A 27,675-nucleotide genomic window follows, 5' to 3' on the forward strand; every position below is an offset into this window, starting at 1 on the left:
TTCACTATTCCACGCCCTTCCCCTTCTTTTTTTTTTACTTTTCCCACACTTTCATCTTCATCATCATCATCATCTTTGACATCAACTTCTTCTTCACCTTATTCATCTTCTTCTTCATCCTTTACCTTTTTTTTTTTATTACATTCTTCATATTCATTTTATTCAACTATTATTATTCTTCCTATTCTACATATTCATTTTATTCAACTGTATTATTCTTCCTATTCTACTTCTTCATCATATTCTCATTTGTGACAGGCATTCCCGTAGTTGTTATCTATAAAAGTTGGAAGATTACACCTTCCGTTCTGCCAGTCACAAAAGTTACATTTGTCCGCGTTCAGTTTGGCCTGCAGCATCAGGTTTTATCCAGGGGCACCACGAGGAGGAACGGACTCACCCCCATACACTGCTTAGTCTTCTTCTGCATATAATTTAGATAATATCTTTTGCTCTGATATTAAGTGTTATGCTTAATGTTCTTCTGCTCTTTGTTCTGCAGCCTATTGTTCTTCTGCTTCTCGGTCTTTCATGTCGTCGTCTCCAGTGTCGTCATCTCCGCCGTCGTCGTCGTCGTCATCGGGGTGGTCTTCCGGGTTGTCGTCGTCGTCATCGGGGTGGTCTTCCGGGTCATCGACTTTAGGGTCTTCAAATTGGAAATGTAGCAGAAGGTACAAGAAGGCTGAGAAAATGCCAAGAACCTGATGATGGAACTGGAACTCGGATGGCTACCCGAAGGTTCAAGAGCCTATGGAACTACCGAGGACCAGCTGATGTTACTGGAACCCGGTTACTAAGCAGGAGGTACCCGTGCTAAAAAGCACTACCAAGGACCGCCTGACGTTGGCGGAACTCGGATACCCAGAAGGAGGCACCTAAGCCAAAGGCTCTGCCCGGAACCAGCTGACGGTACTGGAACCAGGATGGGGAGCAGAAGGTACAAGAGCAAAAGACACTGCCGAGAATCAGCTGACGGTACTGGAACCCGGATGGGTAGCCGAAGGTCCAAGAGCCAATGGAACTACCGAGGACCAGCTGACGTTACTGGAACCCGGTTACTAAGCAGGAGGTACCCGTGCCTGAAAGCACTACCAAGGACCACCTGACGTTGGTGGAACTTGGATACCCAGAAGGAGGCACCTAAGCCAAAGGCTCTGCCTGGAACCAGCTGACGGTACTGGAACCAGGATGGGGAGCAGAAGGTACAAGAGCAAAAGACACTGCCGAGAACCAGCTGACGGTACTGGAACCCGGATGGGTAGCCGAAGGTCCAAGAGCCAATGGAACTACCGAGGACCAGCTGACGTTACTGGAACCCGGTTACTAAGCAGGAGGTACCCGTGCCTGAAAGCACTACCAAGGACCACCTGACGTTGGTGGAACTTGGATACCCAGAAGGAGGCAACTAAGCCAAAGGTTCTGCCCGGAACCAGCTGACGGTACTGGAACCAGGATGGGGAGCAGAAGGTACAAGAGCAAAAGACACTGCCGAGAACCAGCTGACGGTGCTGGAACCAGGTGGTGGACCCCAAGGCCCACAGGAGAGGAGAGAACAGCTAGGCCGCGAGGCAGCCGCAGTTACCGAACCCCAACAGTCCTACAGGGGGAGCTGGGCCTACTGGCACTACAGAACCAGCCTTGACTACCAGTTCACGCAGCCCACATAGGAAGCTCCTAAACTGGAGGCACCCTGGAGTTGGCTAACCCGACCGCACCACGACGGGGCAAGCATAGGCGTCTCAGTGAGCTTGACACAACCCGGAAACAGCTGACGGTGCTGAAACCAGGTTTGGCACGAGGGAGTACCTGTGACAAAAACACTGCCGAGAACCAGCTGGGGGTGCTGGAACCCAGATGCGTTGCCCCAGTGTGCAAGAGCCAATGGCACGACCGAGGACCAGCTGACGGTGCTGGAACCCGGTTACTAAGCTGTAGGTGCCCGCGCTTAAAAGCACTACCAAGGACCGCCTGACGTTGGCGGAACTCGGATACCCAGGAGGAGGCACCTAAGCCAAAGGCTCGGCCCGGAACCAGCTGACGGTGCTGGAACCAGGTGGTGGACCCCAAGGCCCACAGGAGAGGAGAGAACAGCTAGGCCGCGAGGCAGCCGCAGTTACCGAACCCCAACAGTCCTACAGGGGGAGCTGGGCCTACTGGCACTACAGAACCAGCCTTGACTACCAGTTCACGCAGCCCACATAGGAAGCTCCTAAACTGGAGGCACCCTGGAGTTGGCTAACCCGACCGCACCACGACGGGGCAAGCATAGGCGTCTCAGTGAGCTTGACACAACCCGGAAACAGCTGACGGTGCTGAAACCAGGTTTGGCACGAGGGAGTACCTGTGACAAAAACACTGCCGAGAACCAGCTGGCGGTGCTGGAACCCAGATGCGTTGCCCCAGTGTGCAAGAGCCAATGGCACGACCGAGGACCAGCTGACGGTGCTGGAACCCGGTTACTAAGCTGTAGGTGCCCGCGCTTAAAAGCACTACCAAGGACCGCCTGACGTTGGCGGAACTCGGATACCCAGGAGGAGGCACCTAAGCCAAAGGCTCGGCCCGGAACCAGCTGACGGTGCTGGAACCAGGTGGTGGATCCCAAGGCCCACAGGAGAGGAGAGAACAGCTAGGCCGCGAGGCAGCCGCAGTTACCGAACCCCAACAGTCCTACAGGGGGAGCTGGGCCTACTGGCACTACAGAACCAGCCTTGACTACCAGTTCACGCAGCCCACATAGGAAGCTCCTAAACTGGAGGCACCCTGGAGTTGGCTAACCCGACCGCACCACGACGGTGCAAGCATAGGCGTCTCAGTGAGCTTGACACAACCCGGAAACAGCTGACGGTGCTGAAACCAGGTTTGGCACGAGGCAGTACCTGTGACAAAAACACTGCCGAGAACCAGCTGGCGGTGCTGGAACCCGGATGCGTTGCCTATCAAAGATTGTCTTCCTACAGCCCTAACTAGCGGTGTTGGAGCAAAGGGTAAGCAGGGGGAGCAGAGTGTAGGCCGAAGCCTGCACTGGAGTCAGCTTTGTGTCTGCGTTGCGTTTGCAGGACACTTTGCCGGCTACACAGTGGGGGAACAGCAGGCGGTGCTGAACCCCACTAACACATTGGCTGGTGTTTTTCTCTGTGCAGCTAGCACTTCCGGGCAAAAACTAGCGGTGTTATAGCCCAGGGGCAGCAGGAGGAGGAGAGGAGCAGAGTGTAGGCCGAAGCCTAGTTGAACCAATTTCAAAGGTAACCTTTAACCCCCCTCAGGTGTTACAAAGTACAAGAGCCACACCTTGTGCAGCATTAATGCTGCACAAGTAAAAGGTTGCTCTATTAATTTTTTTACTTGCAAACGCTGAATGCAACACGTACACAATTTAGCCCATTCTACAGTCAAACTGTAGTTGAGGCGTGACTTGTATTTTTAAGGAGACGCAGCATAGGTGTCCCAAATAACGCCTTTGTGCTTGGCGCAGCTTCCTGAGCGTTGTTTTTTGCTGTACAGGAGTCTGCGCTCTTGTGTTATCCCTTGGCAATGCCCTGTTAGCGCTGCCCGTCTTATGACCTCATTTCATGTTGGCCGCTGCGGTTAACGATGGCCATAAATCCCAGACCCACAGTGCCTTTTCATAAAGTCACACTGCGGTGCTGGGATTCGTGGCCTTGAGCAGTAAATATTTTCGACGCTCACACACGTCCTTACACCTGCTTCAGACTGGGCGGCCTCTGCTGATCCCTTTTCGCATGCCGCGGCCATGAGGCCGCACAGTCTGAAGAAGGCGGAAGAAGATGAGTGACGACAGGCGAACATATGCACTGCTCGTGCCCATAAACCACACCCTCGCTGACAAAATAAATAAGACAACGAGGGGAGTTGTTTCACGCAGGGCGGATGCACAGGCGCAGCCAGCTAACCATGATGTCAAAAGACGGGAAGCGCTACCAAGGGGGGTGCTGCGTATCATTAGAAAGGAAAGTCAAACCTCAGGGACAGTGGAATGGTCTCAATGAGACACATTTTGTACGTGTTGAGTTCCACGTGGGCAAGGAGAAAAAGTCAGCCACCTTGTACAAATGCAGCAGTACTGCTGAACAAGGTGGCTGTTATACATAGAAACACCTGGGGGTGGGGGGCAGGCTCCCTTCAATTTCAGTTCATGTGCCTGCATGGCGTTTGCAGGGCACGTTGCTGGCTACACAGCTGGGGAACAGCTGGCGGTGCTGAACCCCACTGACACATTGGCTGGTGTTTTTCTCTGTGCAGCTAGCACTTCCAGGCTAAAACTGGCGGTGTTATGAGCCCAGGGTCAGCAGGAGGAGGAGAGGAGCAGAGTGTAGGCCGAAGCCTGCACTGGTGGCAGCTTTTGTTCTGTTGTGCCTGCGTGGCGTTTGCAGGTCACGTTGCCGGCTACACAGCTGGGGAACAGCTGGCGGTGCTGAACCCCACTAACACATTGGCTGGTGTTTTTCTCTGTGCAGCTAGCACGTCCGGGCAAAAACTGGAGGTGTTAGAGCCCAGGGTCAGCAGGAGGAGGAGAGGAGCAGAGTGTAGGCCGAAGCCTGCACTGGTGGCAGCTTTTGTTCTGTTGTGCCTGCGTGGCGTTTGCAGGTCACGTTGCCGGCTACACAGCTGGGGAACAGCTGGCGGTGCTGAACCCCACTAACACATTGGCTGGTGTTTTTCTCTGTGCAGCTAGCACGTCCGGGCAAAAGCTGGCGGTGTTAGAGCCCAGGGTCAGCAGGAGGAGGAGAGGAGCAGAGTGTAGGCCGAAGCCTAGTTGAACCAATTTAAAAGGTAACCTTTAACCCCCCTCAGGTGTTGCAAGGTACAAGAGCCACACCTCGTGCAGAATTAATGCTGCACAAGTAAAAGGTTTCTCTATTAATTTTGCTCCTTGCGCACGCTGAATAAAACACGTACACTATTTAGCCCATTCTACTGTAAAACAGTAGTGGAGGCGTGACTTGTCTTTTTAAAGAAAAGCAGCCCAGGTGTCGAAAATAACACCTTGGTGCATGGGCGCAGCTTCCTGAGCGTTGTTATTTGCTGTACAGGAGTCTGCGCTCTTGTTATCCCTTGGCCATGCGCTGTGAGCGCTTCCTGTCTTCTGACCTCATTTCATGTTGGCCGATGCGGTTAGCGGTGGACATGAATCCCAGACCCACAGTGTGTTTGGAAAAAATCACACTGCGTGGCTGGGATTCGTGCCCTTGTGCAGTTAATATGTTTGCCGCTCACACATGTCCTTACACCTGCTTCAGACTGGGCGGCCTCATCTGATCCCTTATCGCATGCCGCGGCCATGAGGCCGCACAGTCTGAAGAAGGCGGAAGGAGATGAGTTAAGACATGCGAACATATGCACTGCACATGCCCATCAATAACACCCTCGCAGCCAAAATATATGAGACAACGAGGGGCGTTGTGTTGGGCAGGGCGGACGCACAGGCACAGGCAGCCAACCAATGATGTCAGAAGACGGGCAGCGCTACCAAGGGTGGTGCTGCGTATCATTAGAAAGGAAAGTCACACCTCAGGGACAGTTGAATGGTCTCAATGAGACACATTTTGTACGTGTTGAGTTCCACATGGGCAAGGAGAAAAAGTCAGCCACCTTGTACAAGTGCAGCAGTACTGCTGTACAAGGTGGCTATTATACACAGAAACACCTGGGGGTGGGGGGCAAGCTCCCTTCAATTTCAGTTCATGTGCCTGCGTGGCGTTTGCAGGTCACGTTGCAAGCTACACAGCAGGGGAACAGCTGGCCATGCTGAACCCTACTAACACATTGGCTGGTGTTTTTCTCTGTGCAGCTAGCAATTCCGGGCAAAAACTAGCGGTGTTAGAGCCCAGGGTCAGGAGGAGGAGGAGAGGAGCAGAGTGTAGGCCGAAGCCTCCACTGGTGGCAGCTTTTGGTCGGTTGTGCCAGCGTGGCTTGTGCTGGACACGATGCCGGCTACACAGCAGGGGAACAGCTGGCGGTGCTGAACCCCACTAACACATTGGCTGGTGTTTTTCTCTGTGCAGCTAGCACTTCAGGGCAAAAACTAGCGGTGTTAGAGCCCAGGGTCAGCAGGAGGAGGAGAGGAGCAGAGTGTAGGCCGAAGCCTAGTTGAACCAATTTCAAAGGTAACCTTTAACCCCCCCTCAGGTGTTGCAAGGTACAAGAGCAACACCTTGAACAGCATTAATGCTGCACAAGTCAAAGGTTGCTCTCTTAATTTTGCTCATTGCACACGCCGAATAAAACACGTACACTATTTAGCCCATTATACTGTCAAACAGTAGTGGAGGCGTGACTTTTCTTTTGAAGAAGACGCAGCACAGGTGTCAAAATTTACACCTAGGTGCTGGGCGCAGACTCCTTACCGTTGTTATTTGCAGTACAGGAGAGTGCGCTCTTGTGTTATCCCTTGGCAATACCCTGTTAGTGCAGGCCGTCTTATGACCTCATTTCATGTTGGCCGGTGCGGTTAACGACGGCCATAAATCCCAGACCCACAGTGCCTTTCCATAAAGTCACACTGCGGTGCTGGGATTCGTGGCCTTGTGCAGTAAATATGTTCGCCGCTCACACATGTCCTTACACCTGCTTCAGACTGGGCGGCCTCAGCTGATTCCTTATTGCCTGCCACGGCCATGAGGCCGCACAGTCTGAAGAAGGCGGAAGGAGGGGAGTGAAGACAGGCGAACATATGCACTGCTCGTGCCCATCAATCACACCCTCGCAGTCAAAATATATGAGACAATGAGGGGCGTTGTGTCGGGCAGGGCGGACGCACAGGCACAGCCAGCCAACCAATGATGTCTGAAGACGGGCAGCGCTAACAATGGGGGTGCTGCATGTCATTAAAAAGGAAAGTCACACCTCAGGGACATTGTAATGGTCTCTAATGAGACACATTTTGTACGTGTTGAGTTCCACGTGGGCAAGGAGAAAAAGTCAGCCACCTTGTACAAATGCAGCAGTACTGCTGTACAAGGTGGCTGTTATACATAGAAACACCTGGGGGTGGGGGGCAGGCTCACTTCAATTTCAGTTCATGTGCCTGCGTGGCGTTTGCAGGTCACGTTGCCGGCTACACAGCAGGGGAACAGCTGGCGGTGCTGAACCCCACTAACACATTGGCTGGTGTTTTTCTCTGTGCAGCTAGCAATTCCGGGCAAAAACTAGCGTTGTTAGAGCCCAGGGTCAGCAGGAGGAGGAGAGGAGCAGAGTGTAGGCCGAAGCCAGCACTGGAGGCAGCTTTTGGTCAGTTGTGCCAGCGTGGCTTGTGCTGGACACGATGCAGGCTACACAGCAGGGGAACAGCTGGCGGTGCTGAACCCCACTAACACATTGGCTGTTTTTTTTCTCTTTGCAGCTCGCATTTCCGGGCAAAAACTAGCGGTGTTTGAGCCCAGGGGCAGCAGGAGGAGGAGAGGAGCAGAGTGTAGGCCGAAGCCTGCACTGGTGGTAGCTTTTGGTCGGTTGTGCCAGCGTGGCTTGTGCTGGACACGATGCCGGCTACACAGCAGGGGAACAGCTGGCGGTGCTGAATCCCACTAACACATTGGCTGTTGTTTTTCTCTGTGAAGCTCGCATTTCCGGGCAAAAACTAGTGGTGTTAGAGCCCAGGGTCAGCAGGAGGAGGAGAGGAGCAGAGTGTAGGCCGAAGCCTAGTTGAACCAATTTCAAAGGTAACCTTTAACCCCCCCCTCAGGTGTTGCAAGGTACAAGAGCCACACCTTGTGCAGCATTAATGCTGCACAAGTAAAAGGTTGCTCTATTTAGTTTGCTCCTTGCACACGCTGAATAAAACACGTACACTATTTAGCCCATTATACTATCTAACAGTAGTGGAGGCGTGACTTGTCTTTTTAAGGAGACGCAGCACAGGTGTCAAAATTTACACCTAGGTGCTGGGCGCAGATTCCTGAGCGTTGTTATTAGCTGTACAGGAGTCTGCGCTATTGTGATCCCTTGGCTATGCGCTTTGAGCGCTGCCTGTCTTCTCACCTCATTTCATGTTGGCCGTTGCGGTTAGCAATGGATATGAATCCCAGGCCCGCAGTGTGTTTTCAAAAAATCACACTGCGTGGCTGGGATTCATGGCCTTGTGCAGTAAATATGTTTGCCGCTCACACATGTCCTTACACCTGCTTCAGACTGGGCGGCCTCAGCTGATCCCTTATCGCCTACCACGGCCAGGAGGCCGCACAATCTGAAGAAGGCGGAAGGAGATGAGTTAAGACAGGCGAACATATGCACTGCACATGCCCATCAATCACACCCTCGCAGCCAAAATATATGAAACGAGGGGGGTTGTGTCGGGCAGGGCGGATGCACAGGCAGCCAACCAATGATGTCAGAAGACGGGCAGCGCTACCAAGGGGGGTGGTGCGTGTCATTAAAAAGGAAAGTCACACCTCAGGGACATTGTAATGGTCTGTAATGAGACACATATTTTACGTGTTTAATTCTACGTGGGCAAGGATAAAAAATCAGCCACCTTGTACAAATGCAGCAGTACTGCTGTACTAGGTGGCTGTTATACATAGAAACACCTGGGGGGGTGGGGCCAGGTTCCCTTTAATTTCAGTTCATGTGCCTGCGTGGCGTTTGCAGGTCACGTTGCCGGCTACACAGCAGGGGAACAGCTGGCGTTGCTGAACCCCACTAACACATTGGCTGGTGTTTTTCTCTGTGCAGCTAGCACTTCCGGGCAAAAACTAGTGGTGTTTAAGCCCAGGGTCAGCAGGAGGAGGAGAGGAGCAGAGAGTAGGCCAAAGCCTGCACTGGTGGCAGCTTTTGTTCTGTTGTGCCAGCGTGGCTTGTGCTGGACACGTTGCCGACTACACAGCAGGGGAACAGCTGGCGGTGCTGAACCCCACTGACACATCACCTAGTGTTTTTTCTGTGTAGACAACCATTCCAGGTGGCAACTGACAGTGTTGAAACCCAGGGAATCAAAGAGGAGCAGAGTGTAGGCCGAAGACTGCAGTGGAGCAAGTTGAAAGGGAACCTTTAACCCCCCCCCCAGGCATTTGTTGCTGAAAGAGCCATCTTGTACAGCAGTAATACTGCACATGGAAAATGGTGGCTCTGAAAATTATTCTCCTTGCAAACGCTGAAGTACACACTCATATAATGTGTCCCCTCACACAGTCAAACCGTCCCGGAAGTGGGACTTTCCTTTGTAATGTGACACAGCAAAGCCGTCATTCCAACCCCCTTGGTGCCGTGCGCCACCTCCTCAACGTTGTTTGGTTCTGTCACGGAGCCCGCGCTGTAATGTTATCCCTTGGCCATGCACAGTTAGCGGTGCCCGTCTTCTGACATCATGTAGGTGTCAGGCTGGCAGTGCCTGTGCGTCCAAGCTGCCCGAGATCCAACCTTGCAGTGTCATCTAATGTAGTCCCACTGCGGGCCAGGGATCCATGGGCATGCGCAGTGCATATCATCGCCTCTCACTCACCTCCTTCCTGCTTCTTCAGACTGTGCGGCGTCACGGCCGTGGCATGCTATTAGGGATCAGCTGACGCCGCCTAGTCTGAAGAAGCGTGAAGAAGGGGAGTGAGAGGCTAGTATATGCACTGCGCATGGCCATGGATACCAGGCCCACTGTGGGATCACATTAGACGACACTGCGAGGTGGGATTTCGGGCAGCGTGGACGCACAGGCGCAGCCAGGACGACAACAAATGATGTCAGAGGACGGGCAGCGCAAACTGTGCATGGCCAAGGGATAACATAACAGCGCAGGGTCCATGACGGAATCAAACAACGCTAAGGAGCCAGCGCACGGTGGCAAGGGGGTAGCAATGACGGCTGTGCTGCGTCACATTACAAAGGAAAGTCCCACCTCCGGGACGGTTGGACGGTGTGAGGGGACACATTACATGAGTGTGTAGTTCAGCGTTTGCAAGGAGCATAACTTCAAGAGCGACCTTTCCCTTGTGCAGTATTAGTGCTGCACATGGTGGCTCTTTCAGTAACAAACGCCTGGGGGGGGGGACAGGTCCCCTTACATTTTAGTTGTGCCAGCGTGGCGGTCGCATGACACGTTGCCGGATACACAGCTGGGGATCAGCTGACGTTACTGAACCCCAATAACAGAGGAGCGACTGTTGACTGTGCAGACAGCACTTCCAGGCACCAACTGGCGGTGTTAGAGCCCAGGGACAGCAGGAGGAGCAGATTGGAGGTATTGCCGCACACACAGCTGGGGATCAGCTGACGTTACTGAACCCCAATAACAGAGGAGCGACTGTTAACTGTGCACACAGCACTTCCAGGCACCAACTGGCGGTGTTAGAGCCAAGGGACAACAGGAGGAGCAGATTGGAGGTATTGCCGCACACACAGCTGGGGATCAGCTGACGTTACTGAACCCCAATAACAGAGGAGCGACTGTTAACTGTGCACACAGCACTTCCAGGCACCAACTGGCGGTGTTAGAGCCCAGGGACAGCAGGAGGAGCAGATTGGAGGTATTGCCGCACACACAGCTGGGGATCAGCTGACGTTACTGAACCCCAATAACAGAGGAGCGACTGTTAACTGTGCACACAGCACTTCCAGGCACCAACTGGCGGTGTTAGAGCCCAGGGTCAGCAGGAGGAGCAGAGGAACAGAGTGTAGGCCGAAGCCTGATTGGAGCAAGTTGAAAGGGAACCTTTAACCCCCCCCCCCAAGACGTTTGTAGCTGAAAGAGCCATCTTGTGCGGGCACTAAGGATGCAAAAGGAAAAGGTTGCTCTTTTAATTATGCTCCTTGCAAACACTGAAGTAAACACTAAAAATATGTCCCCTTATACCGTTCAACCGTCCCGGAGGTGTGAATTTCCTTCGTAATGGGACACAGCACAGCTGTCATTCCTATCCCCTTGGTGCCGTGCGCTGCCTCCTCAGCGTTGTTTTAAGCTGTCACTGAGCCTGCGCTGTTCTGTTATCCCTTGGCCATGCCCAATTAGCGCTGCCTGTCTTCTGACATAATTTGGTGTCAGGCTGTCAGTGCCTGTGCGTCCACGCTGCTCCAGATCCCACCTCGCAGTCTAGTCTAACGTAATCCCACTGCGGGCCTTGGATCCATGGGCATGCACAGTGCATATACTCGACTCTCACTCCCCTCCTTCCCTCTTCTTCAGACTGTGCGGTGTCACGGCCGTGGCATGCTATTAGGGATCAGCTGACGGCGCACAGTCTAAAGAAGGCGGAGGGAAATGAGCGAGAGCCCGAGGGGAAGATATGCACTGTGCATGCCCATGGATCCCAGGCCCGCAGTGTGACTCAATCAGAAGACACTGCGAGGCGGGAACTCGGGCAGCGCGGCCGCACAGGCGCAGCCAGCCTGACACCAAATTATGTCAGAAGACAGGCAGCGCAAATAGGGCATGCCCAAGGGATAACAGAACAGCGCAGGCTCCGTGACAGCTTAAAACAACGCTGAGGAGGCAGCGCATGGCACCAAGGGGGTAGGAATGACGGCTGTGCTGCGTCACATTACGAAGGAATGTCCCAGCTCCGGGAAGGTATAACGGTATCAGTGAACACATTTTTGTAAGTGTTAAGTTCTGCGTGTGCAAGGAGCTAAACCAAAAGAGCTACCTTTTCCTTGTGCAGCATTACTGCTGCACAAGATGGCTCTTTCAGTAACAAACGACGGGGGGGGGGGACAGGTTCCCTTACATTTAGGTTGTTGTGCCAGCGTGGCGGTCGCAGGACACATTGCCGGCTACACAGCTGGGGATCAGCTGACGTTACTGAAACCCAATAACACTGGGTCGTATGTTTTTACTGTGCAGCCTGCACTTCTGAGCCGCAACTGGCGGTGTTGGAGCCCAGGAATAGCAGTTCAGGTGGTAGAAAGATGAACACAGCAGGAGACCTGGATGACACCCAATTACTTAATCAGGCAGAGGAGTGGCAAAGTGGTTCATTTTCAGGAAAGTAAGCCGGTCAACGTTATCGGAGGACAGTCGCATGCGACGGTCTGTTAGTACACCACCTGCGGCACTAAAGACACGTTCCGATAAGACACTAGCCGCAGGGCAAGCCAGCACCTGCAATGCATACTGGCTTAGCTCTGGCCATGTATCCAGCTTAGAGACCCAAAACTTGAACGGGGAAGAGCCGTCTGGGAGTACAGTAAGAGGGCAAGCCATGTAGTCTGTCACCATCTGACGGAACCGTTGCCTCCTGCTGACTGGAGCCGCCGGTGATGGTGTAGACATTTGGGGCGGGCACACAAAAGTGTGCCAGAGTTGTGCCATACTGGGCTTGCCTTGGGCAGAGGCACTGCTTCTGCTCCCTCTTTGGGCAGAGCCTCCCCCACTGCCTCGACGCACTGAGCTGCTTTGTAAAGCACTAGCAGCACTCCTCTCAGTTGGACAGGAGAAGATGATGGAATTCACCAGTGTGTCGTGGTACTCCCGCAATTTACGCTCCCGGGTCAACGCTGGGATGAGGTTTTGGACGTTGTCCCGGTAGCGAGGATCGAGGAGGATGAACACCCAATAATCAGGCATGTTGAGAATGTGGTTGATGCGGCGGTCGTTTCTCAGGCACTGCAGCATGAAATCCACCATGTGCTGCAGAGTGCCAACTGGCCCAGAAACGCTGTCCCCTGCTTGAGACATGATCTCTGCCCGCTCGTCATCACCCCACCCTCGCTGTACACACTGACCACTGGACAATTGTGTCGCTCCCTCCTCTGGACGGAGCTCTTCCTCCTCCATTGACTCCTCCTCATCCTCCTCACAAATTGGCCCCTGCGTACCCCTTTGTGAGGAACCACGTGGCGCTGACTCTCCAGAAGTTGATGGAAAAGGTGACTCCTCATCCTCCACCTCTTCCACAACATCATCCCTTAACCCTTGCAAAGTTTGCTGAAGCAGGCAGATAAGGGGGACAGTCATGCTGACTAGTGCATCATCTGCACTTGCCATCCGCGTGGAATAATCAAAAGGACGCAAAACCTGGCAGACGTCCTTCATAGTGGCCCACTCTGTGGTTGTGAAGTCTGATCGGCGCTGACTGCGACTTCTTTGCGCCTGATGCAGCTGGTACTCCATAACTGCTTGCTGCTGCTCACACAACCGCTCCAACATATGTAACGTGGAATTCCACCGGGTAGGTAGGTCACATATGATGCGGTGTCCCGGAAGGCGGAATTGGCGCTGCAGAGCAGCAATGCGGGATCTGGCCAAGCTGGAACGCCGCAAGTGAGCACACTCTAGGCGGACCTTGTGCAGCAGGGCATCAAGATCCGGATAGTCCCTCAGAAAACTCTGCACAACCAAATTGAGCACATGTGCCAGACATGGGATGTGAGTGAGGTTGCCAAGGGCCAAAGCTGCCACCAGATTTCGGCCATTGTCACACACTACCATGCCTGGCTGGAGATTCGCTGGCAGTAACCACACATCGCTCTCCTGCTTGATGGCATTCCAGAGCTCCTGCGTTGTGTGGCTTCGATTCCCCAATGAAACTAGTTTCAAGACGGCCTGCTGACGTTTGGCCACGGCTGTGCTCATGTCGGTCATAGGTAAACGTTCACGGATCTATGTGGAGGTGGACTGTGACGGCTCCTGCAGAGTTGATTCTGAGGAACTTGTGTAAGAGGAGGAGTCAATGCGTACAGACTGGATTCCTGCAATCCTTGGAGTGGGCAGGACACGTCCTGCGCCACTCGCACGATCGGTACCTGGCTCAACAACATTAACCCAATGGGCAGTGAGGGAAACGTATCGCCCCTGTCCATGCTGACTGGTCCACGCATCGGTGGTGAGGTGGACCTTGCTACTGACGGCGTTCAGTAGCGCATGTTTTATGTTTCCCTCAACATGCCTGTGCAGGGCAGGGACAGCTTGCCTGCTGAAGTAAAAGCGGCTGGGCACCTTGTACTGTGGGACTGCCAATGCCATCAAGTCACGGAAGCTGTCAGTCTCCACCAGCCTGAACGAGAGCATTTCCAGGGACAACAGTTTGGCAATGCCTGCATTCAGAGCCTGTGCTCGGGGGTGGTTGGCCGAGAATGCCCGTTTTTTCTCCCATGCCTGTACTACCGATGGCTGTAGAGTAGACTGGGAGTGTGAGGATGACTGGGAAGGTGGTGCTGTGGGTGGAATTACACAAGGTCTCTGTACAACAGTGCCAGAGGTTCTTCCATGGCGATCCTGGGAGGAAGCCAAACCAGCTGTGCGTGAGCTGGAGGAAGAGGCAACACGAGCTGAAGAGGTGGTAGCTGCCGCTGTTGGTTGGCCTACATCTTCAGTCTGTTTCTGTAACTCCACCGCGTGCCTGGTCCGCACATGTTTCCACATATTTGTGGTATTGAGGTTGCTGACATTTTTCCCTCTTTTTACTTTCTGATGACACAGCTTGCATTTGACAAAACAAATGTCATCTGCAACTGTGTCAAAAAAGGACCAGGCACTGCAAGTCTTGGGAGCGCCCTTTTTGGCTTTGGAAAGAGACAGGCTCCTAACGGGTGCCAAAGTGGAGGCTACAGGCTCCGCAGTCTTCCCCCTCCCTCTCCCTTTTTGGCCCGTAAGGGGAATCTCTTCCTCAGAGCTGCTCCCACCACCTTCCTGTTCCTCATGCCACGATGGGTCAACGACCTCATCATCTCCACTACCCTCTGCCACCAACTGCTCCTCCTGGGTAGTCTCGGCAGCACAGTACGCACCAGAAAGCGTCACCTGAGTTTCATCATCAGATGCGTACTGTGCTGTGGTCACCGGAGGCACTGGCCCACCCGCCTCTTCAGAGTCAGAGAGACAAAGCTGTTGGGCATCACTGCACACTGCCTCTTCTTCCATTTCTCCAATGCTGCTTGGCTGGCCCCCTGTTTCCAAGCCAAGAGATTCAGAGAACAGAAGTAGAGACGGCTCCTGTCCTGGGCTCTCTGACTGCCTGGCCAATTTGGCAGGTGGTGAAGAGACAGATGGCTGCTCTTCAGTGGTCTGTGCTTGAGAGGATGTGGCACTAACTGAAGTCGATGCCGAGGCGTTAGCTGCCATCCACCCGACAACGGCTTCAATTTGGTCTTCACGCAGCAGCGGTGCACGGCGCTCTCCGACAAAGCTGCGCATGAAGGACTGTTCCCTGCTGAAACTGAGTGACGACGAGTCACCGGCGCCCGCAGCAGGCACAGAATCACCACGTCCTCTCCCTGCTCCTCTCCCTGCTCCACGCCCACGTCCACGACCCGTACTCCCTGCCCTCTTAATCTTGGTTGACAGATAAAGATAATCAGAAAAGTACTAAGGCCTTAGTGTGCTTATTCCTGAAATGCTCCTCCTAACAGGTGTAAGAAACACTAATGTTGTAAAGTGTGGACTAAACTTTATTATTTTTCAAATGTGGCCTACACAAGTGTTTAGTTGTGTTTGGTGAACTTTACTTTTTTTTTTTTTGCAGATCGGGCTGCAGAGCTAGTTTAAATCACACGGAGACCGTGCAGACAGCCGTAAACGGCGCTGCAAGGCCCAAAAAACCTCCTCTAGGTTATCCTATTTAGTGTTTTTCCACTATTTAGCTGGAGACAGGTGGAAAGACACTAATAGGGAATTTTTTTTTTAAATTTTAAACAGGCTGCACTATTTGAAAAAAAGGAAATTTTTTTTCAAGGTATGAGGCAGTAACGCACCCTGAGCTGAATCCAACCGGCTATGGCTGCACACAGACTACAGGGTGAGCTGCGCTCACACAGAGACCGTGCAGACAGCCGTAAACGGCGCTGCAAGGCCCAATAAACACCCTCTAGGTTATCCTATGTAGTGTTTTTCCACAATTTAGCTGGAGACGGGTGGAAAAACACTAATAGGACATTTTTTTTTTAAATTTTAAACTGGCTGCACTATTTGAAAAAAATGAAATTTTTTTTCAAGGTATGAGGCAGTAACGCACCCTGAGCTGAATCCAACCGGCTATGGCTGCACACAGACTACAGGGCGAGCTGCACTCACACAGAGACAGTGCAGACAGCCGTAAACGGCGCTGCAAGGCCCAAAAAAAACCCTCTAGGTTATCCTATGTAGTGTTTTTCCACAATTTAGCTGGAGACGGGTGGAAAAACACTAATAGGAATTTTTTTTTTTAAATTTTAAACAGGCTGCACTATTTGAAAAAAAGGAAAATTTTTCTCAAGGTATGAGGTAGTAACGAACCCTGAGCTCAATCCAACCGGCTATGGCTGCACACAGACTACAGGGCGAGCTGGGCTCACACGGAGACCGTGCAGACAGCCGTAAACGGCGCTGCAAGGCCCAAAAAACCCCCTCTAGGTTATCCTATGTAGTGTTTTTCCACAATTTAGCTGGAGACGGGTGGAAAAACACTAATAGGAAATTTGAGAAAAAATGTGCAGCAGGCTGCACTATGAGCAAAAAAGGACAACTGTGTGAGGCAGTGTGAACCCCCCCTGAGCTGAATACAACAGGGTATATGGCTGCACACAGACTACAGAGTGAGCTGCACACACACACACACACACAGAGACCTTGCAGAACGCTGTTAAAACAGCGCTGCAAGGCAAGAGCAAGGTGAACAGTGAAGAATATACAGCGTTTTGCTAAATTAGCCTTTGGAAAGGAAAATAAAGCAATTAGCTATCTCAACTGGCCCTCAGTTAGAACACAGCGTCCTGTCCCTAACTGAAATCACAGCAGAGTGAGCGCAAAATGGCGGCAGCGTTTTTTATAGTGCAGAGTGACATCATTTCAGCAGCCAATCACAGCCTTGCCAGTACTTACATGCCCACCATGCTAAACAGGATGTGCCCACACTTCCAATCATTCCTCATTGGCTGCTGCGTTCAGTTTGAATTCTGGGAACTTCCGATTCCGGTATCCGATACGCGGGAAGTATCGGAATTCGGTATCGGAATTCCGATACCGCAAATATCGGCCGATACCCGATACTTGCGGTATCGGAATGCTCAACACTAGCCCTGAATAATTGGTGATCTTGTATTTATTTCTATGTAGCTACCTAGTGGACCCCAGGAATGATTTTCTCTGGTAGGCCCACGGTGATCCAGTCCAACGCTGTACGGCTCTCACACCTTATCTCAACTTCATCAAGTCTCTCTGAATTTGAATGAAAAGACTGAAGGATTTGCACAAGCCTACAACCACAGAAGATCTGTGGTTGGTTCTCCAAGATGTTTGAAACAACTTGAGCTACTTCAACAACAAGTGTACCTAGAAGAATTGATGCTTCAATGCTGCTTTGAAGGCTAAAGGCCCCTTCACATTAAGCGACGCTGCAGCGATACCGACAACGATCCGGATCGCTGCAGCGTCGCTGTTTGGTCGCTGGAGAGATGTCACACAGACAGCTCTCCAGCGACCAATGATCCCGAAGTCCCCGGGTAACCAGGGTAAACATCGGGTTACTAAGCGCAGGACCGCGCTTAGTAACCCGATGTTTACCCTGGTTACCAGCGTAAAAGTAAAAAAAAACAAACACTGCATACTTACCTACCGCTGTCTGTCCCCGGCGCTCTGCTTCTCTGCACTCCTCCTGTACTGGCTGTGAGCACAGCGGCCGGAAAGCAGAGCGGTGACGTCACCGCTCTGCTTTCCGGCTGACCGACGCTCACAGCCAGTACAGGAGGAGTGCAGAGCAGAGCGCCGGGGACAGACAACGGTAGGTAAGTATGTAGTGTTTGTTTTTTTTTACTTTTACGCTGGTAACCAGGGTAAACATTGGGTTACTAAGCGCGGCCCTGCGCTTAGTTACCCGATGTTTACCCTGGTTACCAGTGAAGACATCGCTGGATCGGTGTCACACACGCCGATCCAGCGATGTCCACGGGAGATCCAGCAACGAAATAAAGTTCTGGACTTTGTTCAGCGACCAACGATCTCCCAGCAGGGGCCTGATCGTTGGTCGCTGTCGCACAAAACGATTTCCTTAACGATATTGTTACTACGTCACAAAAAGCAACGATATCGTTAACGATATCGTTATGTGTGAAGGTACCTTAAGAGCGGTCTCATCAAATATTGACTTGATTTAGATTTAGATTTATGTTTCGTTCACTCACTTTGCCTTTTATTAAACCATACTATAAACAATTTTATTTTCAAAAGCATTCTTACTTTGCAGCATTGTCAATACATGCCTGAAACTTTTGTACAGTACAGTATATCTGTAGTGTGTGTACCATTTATCTGGTCAGTATAGGGCCCTATGTTTCTAAACCGTGTATAGCTCAGTTCAGTATAATCCCGTTCACGGTTTGTTACCATTGTTGGACGCAGTGTTTCATTACAGTATCTGGGTGCTGTAAGTATTGCCTCTAGAGTTTTATTACAGTTTCTGGGTGCTGTAAGTTTTGGTTATATTTGTCACTATTTATTTAAAAACATTTTGCTGTATGACTATGTCTAAACAGGGTCTGCCATGTATATACTATTTTTTGCAGTCTGCAAAGCACTATTTATCACGATGTAGGTAACGTAGCTATTCTATGACAGTGCACCCAAAGAGCAGAAAATCAAGCACACAATCCATCACTTCTTTAAAATTTGTAAATGATTTCTTAATTTCATTCCAGTTAAAATAAACACATAGACAGATAATTATGGGGAAGGAGAAAAAACTACATATTTCAAACTTTAAACATTTTTAATCACTGTAAAGATTTCTACACCATGAGTAAGAATGTTTAAAGTCTAAATAAAACATGTAGGGTTTTCTCCTACCACATTTTTTTGTTTGTCTGCATGATTATTTTATCTGAAGTGAAATAAATAATTTATGAATTGTAAAGAAGCGCTGAATTGCGGGACAAATTTACTACACTTAGGCTTCTTTTACACTTGCTGTGATTTTGCTGCCCGTTTTTGCGGCCCCAAAAGATTTCTATGGGGCTGCAAAAATGGGCCACAATAATGCCATGGCAACGCCGTGCGCCATATGACCGTGAGGGCCATATTTACGGCCGTGAAAAAAGATCGAGCCTGCTCGATCTTTTTCACGGCTTACGGACTCCAGGAGACACCCATTGTAAATCAATGGGGCCGTAAAAGCAATGGAAGGTTTTTTTTTGCGGTGCACCGTGATATCCGGTTTTGCGGAACGCCGTTTTTTCCCAATACTTTTGCTATAGTATTGGGAACCCAAAAACCAGTGATCCGCAAGTTTTTTGCAGTCTGTTATTGCGGTAGACTGTGAAAATTGCGGCAAAAAAGGCCCGCAATAACGGGCCGCAAAAAAAACGGTATTTGTAAAAGAAGCCTTAGTTTGATAACCTGCCGGCCTGCAGGCTCCTTTGTGTCAGGATGAACAGGTGGACATTTCATTTATTCTTTGGTAGGGTTCGCAGATCTCATCTCTTTTGTGTTAAGACTATACAATACAGCATGTGATATTACTTAGATTTATGTTTTTAGTCAAAAATCAAGAATTTGTGCACACGTTGTCAAAATTCAATTGCCCATTTGCAGATGGACCACTAGTGGCTGCTATTCACTTTGCTAAATTTTGCTGCACTTTCACTCCTTACCACGGCAGGCTGTTATTGTGATTTGAAATCATCCTTTAGTAAGATGGCCAATGTTGAACCTGTGGAAGCCATTTTGCTTCCCATTTGGGCCTACTTAGAACCACATAGAACACTCATTTCTTGCTTAGGTATTGTGTCTACTATTGATGTTCGGATCCGTTGTGTTTGGCCAAACTTAATAAAAAAATTTGTTCCACATACCAGAACGGCACCCGAGCATCTATATGACAGTGTGAAAAACACTGGCCCTGATCGGCAGTAATGTTATGTGTTACCCCCAGTCCCAAAACTGTGGTTTCCACACTTTCACACAGATGACAGCATGTAAGCCAGCAGCTGTGAATGGTGCTGAAAAGGTTTCTGCTGGTCACAGGCATCGGCAGATTAGAGTACTACTCTCATCAGCTGGTCACAAGCGTTGGCTGATGAGAGCACTACTCTCATCATCGTACGCTGGTCTCGCTGATAGCAGCGAGAGCAGGCGTACTATAATGCATGTATTCACCAGCCAGCGCCTGTCCATTTAAGTAAAAAATAATTTAAAAAATGGCTTGAGGTCCCCCTAGTTTTCATAACCAGCTGAGGTAAAGCTGCCGGTAGTGGTTTTATGGCCACTGACATCAAGCCCAAGGGTTAGTAATGGAGAGGCGTATATAACACATCCCTATTACTAACCCCATAGTCAAATTTAGTAAAGACACAGACAAAGTAAAGTCGTTTAACTGAAATAGACACACAATGTCCTTTATTTGACATAAAACTCCTCGACCCTCTTTTAACCATTTATTCACCAAAAAAAAGCAAAGTTATACTCATTTTTCTGCCGATAACCCATTAACCCCTTCCCGACCCATGACGCCACGTAGGCGTCATGAAAGTCGGTGCCAATCCGACCCATGACGCCTATGTGGCGTCATGGAAAGATCGCGTCCCTGCAGATCGGGTGAAAGGGTTAACTCCCATTTCACGAGATCTGCAGGGACAGGGGGAGTGGTAGTTTAGCCCAGGGGGGTGGCTTCACCCCCCCGTGGCTACGATCGCTCTGATTGGCTGTTGAAAGTGAAACTGCCAATCAGAGCGATTTGTAATATTTCACCTATTATAACGTGTGAAATATTACAATCCAGCCATGGCCGATGCTGCAATATCATCGGCCATGGCTGGAAATACTAATGTGCCCCCACCCCACCCCACCGATCGCCCCCCCCCAGCCCTCCGATCTGCCCGGTACACTGCCCCGCTCCCCTCCGTCCTGTGCTCCGCTCCCCCCGTGCTCCTGTCCGCTCACCCCCGTGCTCCAATCACCCCCCCATGCTCCAATCACCCCCCCTGCACTCCGATCCACCCCCCCGTGCTCCGTTCCACCCCCCGTGCTCCGTTCCACCCCCCCGGTGCTCCGTTCCACCCCTCCCGCGTTCCGATCCACCCCCCATGCTCCGATCCCCCCCCCCGTGCTCCCCCGCACCCCATCATATTTACCGATGCTGCCGGGGTCTGTCCGTCTTCTCCCTGGGCGCCGCCATCTTCCAAAATGGCGGGCGCATGCGCAGTGCGCCCGCCGAATTTGCCGGCCGGCAGATTCGTTCAAAGTGCATTTTGATCACTGAGATATAATCTATCTCAGTGATCAAAATAAAAAAAAATAATAAATGACCCTCCCCCCTTTGTCACCCCCATAGGTAGGGACAATAAAAAAATAAAGAATTTTTTTTTTCCACTAATGTTAGAATAGGGTTAGGGTTAGGGCTAGGGTTAGGGTTAGGGCTAGGGTTAGGGTTACGGTTAGGGGTAGGGTTAGGGGTAGGGTTAGGGTTAGGGGTAGGGTTAGGGGTAGGGTTAGGGCTAGGGTTAGGGTTTCAGTATGTGCACACGTATTCTGGTCCTCTGTGGATTTTTCCGCTGCGGATTTCATAAATCCGCAGTGCTAAACCGCTGCGGATTTATGGCGGATTTACCGTGTTTTTTATCTGCGCATTTCACTGCGGTTTTACAACTGCGATTTTCTACTGGAGCAGTTGTAAAACCGCTGTGGAATCCGCAGAAAGAAGTGACATGCTGCGGAATGTAAACCGCTGCGTTTCCGTGCAGTTTTTCTGCAGCATGTGTACAGCGATTTTTGTTTCCCATAGGTTTACATTGAACTGTAAACTCATGGGAAACTGCTGCGGATCCGCAGCGTTTTCCGCAGCGTGTGCACATACCTTTAGAATTAGGCTATGTGCACACGGTGCGGATTTGGCTGTGGATCCGCAGCGGATTGGCCGCTGCGGATTCGTAGCAGTTTTCCATCAGGTTTACAGTACCAAGTAAACCTATGGAAAACCAAATCCGCTGTGCCCATGGTGCGGAAAATACCGCGCGGAAACGCTGCATTGTATTTTCCGCAGCATGTCAATTCTTTGCACGGATTCCGCAGCGTTTTACACCTGTTCCTCAATAGGAATCCGCAGGTGAAATCCGCACAAAAAACACTGGACATCCATGGTAAATCCGCAGGTAAAACATAGTGCCTTTTACCCGCGTATTTTTCAAAAATGATGCTGAAAAATCTCACACGAATCCGCAACGTGGGCACATAGCCTTAGGGTTAGGGTTGGAATTAGGGTTGTGGTTAGGGTTAGGGGTGTGTTGGGGTTAGGGTTGTGGTTAGGGGTGTGTTGGGGTTAGGGTTGTGATTAGGGTTACGGCTACAGTTGGGATTAGGGTTAGGGGTGTGGGGGGGTTAGTGTTGGAGGTAGAATTGAGGGGTTTCCACTGTTAGGGCACATCAGGGGTCTCCAAACGCAACATGGCGCCACCATTGATTCCAGCCAATCTTGTATTCAAAAAGTCAAATGGTGCTCCCTCACTTCCGAGCCCCGACGTGTGCCCAAACAGTGGTTTACCCCCACATATGGGGTACCAGCATACTCAGGACAAACTGCGCAACAATTACTGGGGTCCAATTTCTCCTGTTACCCTTGTGAAAATTAAAAAATGCTTGCTAAAACATAATTTTTGAGGAAAGAAAAATGATTTTTTATTTTCACGGCTCTGCGTTGTAAACGTCTGTGAAGCACTTGGGGGTTCAAAGTGCTCACCACATATCTAGATAAGTTCCTTGGGGGGTCTAGTTTCTAAAATGGGGTCACTTGTGGGGGTTTCTACTGTTTAGGCACACCAGGGGCTCTGCAAACGCAACGTGACGCCCGCAGACCATTCCATCAAAGTCTGCATTTCAAAAGTCACTACTTCCCTTCTGAGCCCCGACGTGTGCCCAAACAGTGGTTTACCCCCACACATGGGGTATCAGCGTACTCAGGAGAAACTGGACAACAACTTTTGGGGTGAAATTTCTCCTGTTACCCTTGGGAAAATAAAAAATTGCAGGCTAAAAATCATTTTTGAGAAAATAATTTTTTTTTTTATTTTCATGGCTCTGCGTTATAAACTTCTGTGAAGCACTTGGGGGTTCAAAGTCCTCACCACACATCTAGATAATTTCCTTTCGGGGTCTAATTTCCAAAATGGGGTCACTTGTGGGGGGTTTCTACTGTTTAGCCACATCAGGGGCTCTGCAAACGCAACGTGACACCTACAGAGCATTCCATCAAAGTCTGCATTTCAAAACGTCACTACTTCACTTCCGAGTCCCGGCATGTGCCCAAACAGTGGTTTACCCCCACATGTGGGGTATTAGCGTACTCAGGAGAAACTGGACAACAACTTTTGGGGTCAAATTTCTCCTGTTACCCTTGGGAAAATAAAAAATTGCAAGCTAAAAATCATTTTTGAGAAAATAATTTTTATTTTTTATTTTCATGGCTCTGCGTTATAAACTTCTGTGAAGCACTTGGGGGTTTAAAGTGCTCAATATGCATCTAGATAAGTTCCTTGGGGGGTCTAGTTTCCAAAATGGGGTCACTTATGGGGGATCTCCAATGTTTAGGCATACAGGGGCTCTCCAAACGTGACATGGTGTCCGCTAATGATTGGAGCTAATTTTCCATTTAAAAAGCAAAATTACGTGCCTTTCCTTCCGAGCCCTGCCGTGCGCCCAAACAGTGGTTTACCCCCACATATAGGGTATCAGCGTACTCAGGACAAACTGGACAAGAACATTTGGGGTCCAATTTCTCCTATTACCCTTGGCAAAATAGGAAATTCCAGGCTAAAAAATCATTTTTGAGGAAAGAAAATTTTTTTTTATTTTCATGGCTCTGCGTTATAAACTTCTGTGAAGCACCTGGGGGTTTAAAGTGCTCAATATGCATCTAGATAAGTTCCTTGGGGGGTCTAGTTTCCAAAATGGGGTCACTTGTGGGGGAGCTCCAATGTTTAGGCACACAGGGACTCTCCAAACGCGACATGGTGTCCGCTAACAATTGGAGCTAATTTTCCATTCAAAAAGTCAAATGGCGCGCCTTCCCTTCCGAGCCCTGCCGTGTGCCCAAACAGTGGTTTACCCCCACATATGAGGTATCGGCGTACTCAGGAGAAATTGCCCAACAAATTTTATGATCCATTTTATCCTATTGCCCATGTGAAAATGAAAAAATTGAGGCAAAAAAATTTTTTGGGTGAAAAAAAGTACTTTTTCATTTTTACAGATCAATTTGTGAAGCACTTGAGGGGTTAAAGTGCTCACTAGGCATCTAGATAAGTTCCTTGGGGGGTCTAGTTTCCAAAATGGGGTCACTTGTGGGGGAGCTCCAATGTTTAGGCACACAGGGGCTCTTCAAACGCGACATGGTGTCCGCTAACGATGGAGATAATTTTTCATTCAAAAAGTCAAATGGCGCTCCTTCCCTTCCGAGCCTTACCATGTGCCCAAACAGTGGTTTACCCCCACATGTGAGGTATCGGTGTACTCAGGAGAAATTGCCAAACAAATTTTAGGATCCATTTTATCCTGTTGCCCATGTGAAAATGAAAAAATTGAGGCTAAAAGAATTTTTTTGTGAAAAAAAAGTACTTTTTCATTTTTACGGATCAATTTGTGAAGCACCTGGGGGTTCAAAGTGCTCACTATGCATCTAGATAAGTTCCTTGGGGCGTCTAGTTTCCAAAATGGGGTCACTTGTGGGGGAGCTCCAATTTTTAGGCACATGGGGGCTTTACAAACGTGACATCGTGTCCGCTAAAGAGTGCAGCCAATTTTTCATTCAAAAAGTCAAATGGCGCTCCTTCCCTTCCAAGCCCTGCCGTGCGCCCAAACAGTGGTTTACCCCCACATATGAGGTATCGGCGTACTCAGGACAAATTGGACAACAACTTTCGTGGTTCAGTTTCTCTTTTTACTATTGGGAAAATAAAAAAATTGTTGCTAAAAGATAATTTTTGTGACTAAAAAGTTATATGTTAATTTTTTCCTTCCATGTTACTTCTGCTGCTGTGAAGTACCTGAAGGGTTAATAAACTTCTTGAATGTGGTTTTGAGTACCTTGAAGGGTGCATTTTTTAGAATGGTGTCACTTTTGGGTATTTTCAGCCATATAGACCCCTCAAACTGACTTCAAATGTGAGGTGGTCCCTAAAAAAAATGGTTTTGTGAATTTCGTTGTAAAAATGAGAAATCGCTGGTCAAATTTTAACCCTTATAACTTCCTAGCAAAAAAAAATTTTGTTTCCAAAATTGTGCTGATGTAAAGTATACATATGGGAAATGTTATTTATTAACTATTTTGTGTCACATAACTCTCTGGTTTAACAGAATAAAATTCAAAATGTGAAAATTGCGAAATTTTCAAAATTTTCGCCAAATTTCCGTTTTTATCACAAATAAATGCAGAATTTATTGACCTAAATTTACCACTAACATGAAACCCAATATGTCACGAAAAAACATTCTCAGAACCGCTAGGATCCGTTGAAGCGTTCCTGAGTTATTACCTCATAAAGGGACAGTGGTCAGAATTGCAAAAAACGGCAAGGTCTTTAAGGTCAAAATAGGCTGGGTCATGAAGGGGTTAATGTCCCAAGGTGATCTTGATGGTTTGGTGAGTGGTCATATCAGTGATGCGAAATCTTATACTGCCAGCCGGCTCACCCTGAGCTGGACATCAGAATGCAGCTGCAGTGATGTCACCTCTGGTCTCGCTACAGCCGCTCGCTAAATCATCTGGATCATCGTAGGACATGGGCATTAATGGATTATTGGAGGAAAGGTGAGTATAACATTGCTTTTCTTATTTTTATTTTTGTTGAATAAATGGGTTAAAGAGGGTCGGGGAGCTTTTATGTCAAATAAAGAACTTTGTGTGTTTAACAATTTATTTAAATTCAAGGATTTTACACTGTGCCTTTACTATATTTGACTATGGGGTTAGCAATTGGAGTGTCTGATAGAATTTGATGTCAGCTGACATTACAAAGCTGAAATCAGCCCCAAAACTATTACCTCACTTGCCACTGAAACAGGGCAAGTGTGAGAAGCTGGGCAAAGTGCCAGAATTGGCGTATCTAATAGATGCGACTTTTCTGTGGCGGCTGCTGGCTGATATTTTTAGGCTGGGGAGTGCCAATATCCATGACCGCTTCGCAGTCTGAGAATACCAGCCCCCAGCTGTGTGGCTGGTTATCAAAAATGGGGGGACCCCATACCTTATTAAAATTATTTATACAAAGGCGTGGGACCCTTCTATGTTTGATGAACAGCCAAGATAAAGCTGACAGCTGGGGGCTGCAGCCCGCAGCTGTCGACTTTGACTGTGCTGGATAACAAAAGTAGATGAGACCCGAAGCCTTTTTTTACACTGTATTGCAGCCAATTACAGTCATGCCAATAACTGACATGACTGTGATTGAGCCAGAAGTGCCCACACAGGAAAAATTGTTGATTGACTGCACTGCAGTCTTTCAACAGGATTTGCTTGGGCTGCCAAAGCCAAACAGCAACATGGATGTCCAGGAGAAATGGGGTCCGTGCATGGAAACTAAATGTCTGGTACGGACCACAAACTTTGCAGTTCGGGTTCACACATCTCTAGTGTCTACTGTTAAATCTAGTTCCAGCTTTCAGCTCGTAGAACCATCTTCCCCAGACTGTTCCCACACTAGTGTTGAGCATTCCGATACCGCAAGTATCGGGTATCGGCCGATATTTGCGGTATCGGAATTCCGATACTGAATTCCGATACTTCCCGCGTATCGGATACCGGAATCGGAAGTTCCCAGAATTCAAATTGAACGCAGCAGCCAATGAGGAATGATTGGAAGTGTGGGCATATCCTGTTTAACATGGTGGGCATGTAAGTACTGGCAAGGCTTGGATTGGCTGCTGAAATGATGTCACTCTGCACTATAAAAAAGCGCTGCCGCCATTTTGCGCTCACTCTGCTGTGATTTCAGTTAGGGACAGGACGCTGTGTTCTAACTGAGGGCCAGTTGAGCTTGCTAATTGCTTTATTTTCCTTTCCAAAGGCTAATTTAGCAAAACGCTGTGTGTTCTTCACTGTTCACCTTGCTCTTGCCTTGCAGCGCTGTTTTAACAGCGTTCTGCAAGGTCTCTGTGTGTGTGTGTGTGTGTGTGTGCAGCTCACTCTGTAGTCTGTGTGCAGCCATATACCCGGTTGTATTCAGCTCAGGGGGGGTTCACACTGCCTCACACAGTTGTTCTTTTTTGCTCTTAGTGCAGCCTGCTGCACATTTTTTCTCAAATTTCCTATTAGTGTTTTTCCACCAGTCTCCAGCTCTATTGTGGAAAAACACTACATAGGATAACCTAGAGGGGGGTTTTTGGGCCTTGCAGCGCCGTTTACGGCTGTCTGCACGGTCTCCGTGTGAGCCCAGCTCGCCCTGTAGTCTGTGTGCAGCCATAGCCGGTTGGATTCAGCTCAGGGTTCGTTACTGGCTCATACCTTGAGAAAAATTTTCCTTTTTTTCAAATAGTGCAGCCTGTTTAAAATTTGAAAAAAAAAATTCCTATTAGTGTCTTTCCACTCGTATCCAGCTAAATAATGGAAAAACACTATATAGGATAACCTAGAGGAGGGTTTTTTGGCCTTGCAGCGCCGTTTACGGCTGTCTGCACGGTCTCCGTGTGAGCCCAGCTCGCCCTGTAGTCTGTGTGCAGCCATAGCCGGTTGGATTCAGCTCAGGGTTCGTTACTGGCTCATACCTTGCGAAAAATTTTCCTTTTTTTTCAAATAGTGCAGCCTGTTTAAAATTTGAAAAAAAAAATCCTATAAGTGTCTTTCC

This window comes from Ranitomeya imitator, chromosome 2, assembly GCF_032444005.1.
Source record: "Ranitomeya imitator isolate aRanImi1 chromosome 2, aRanImi1.pri, whole genome shotgun sequence".
NCBI lineage: Eukaryota > Metazoa > Chordata > Amphibia > Anura > Dendrobatidae > Ranitomeya > Ranitomeya imitator.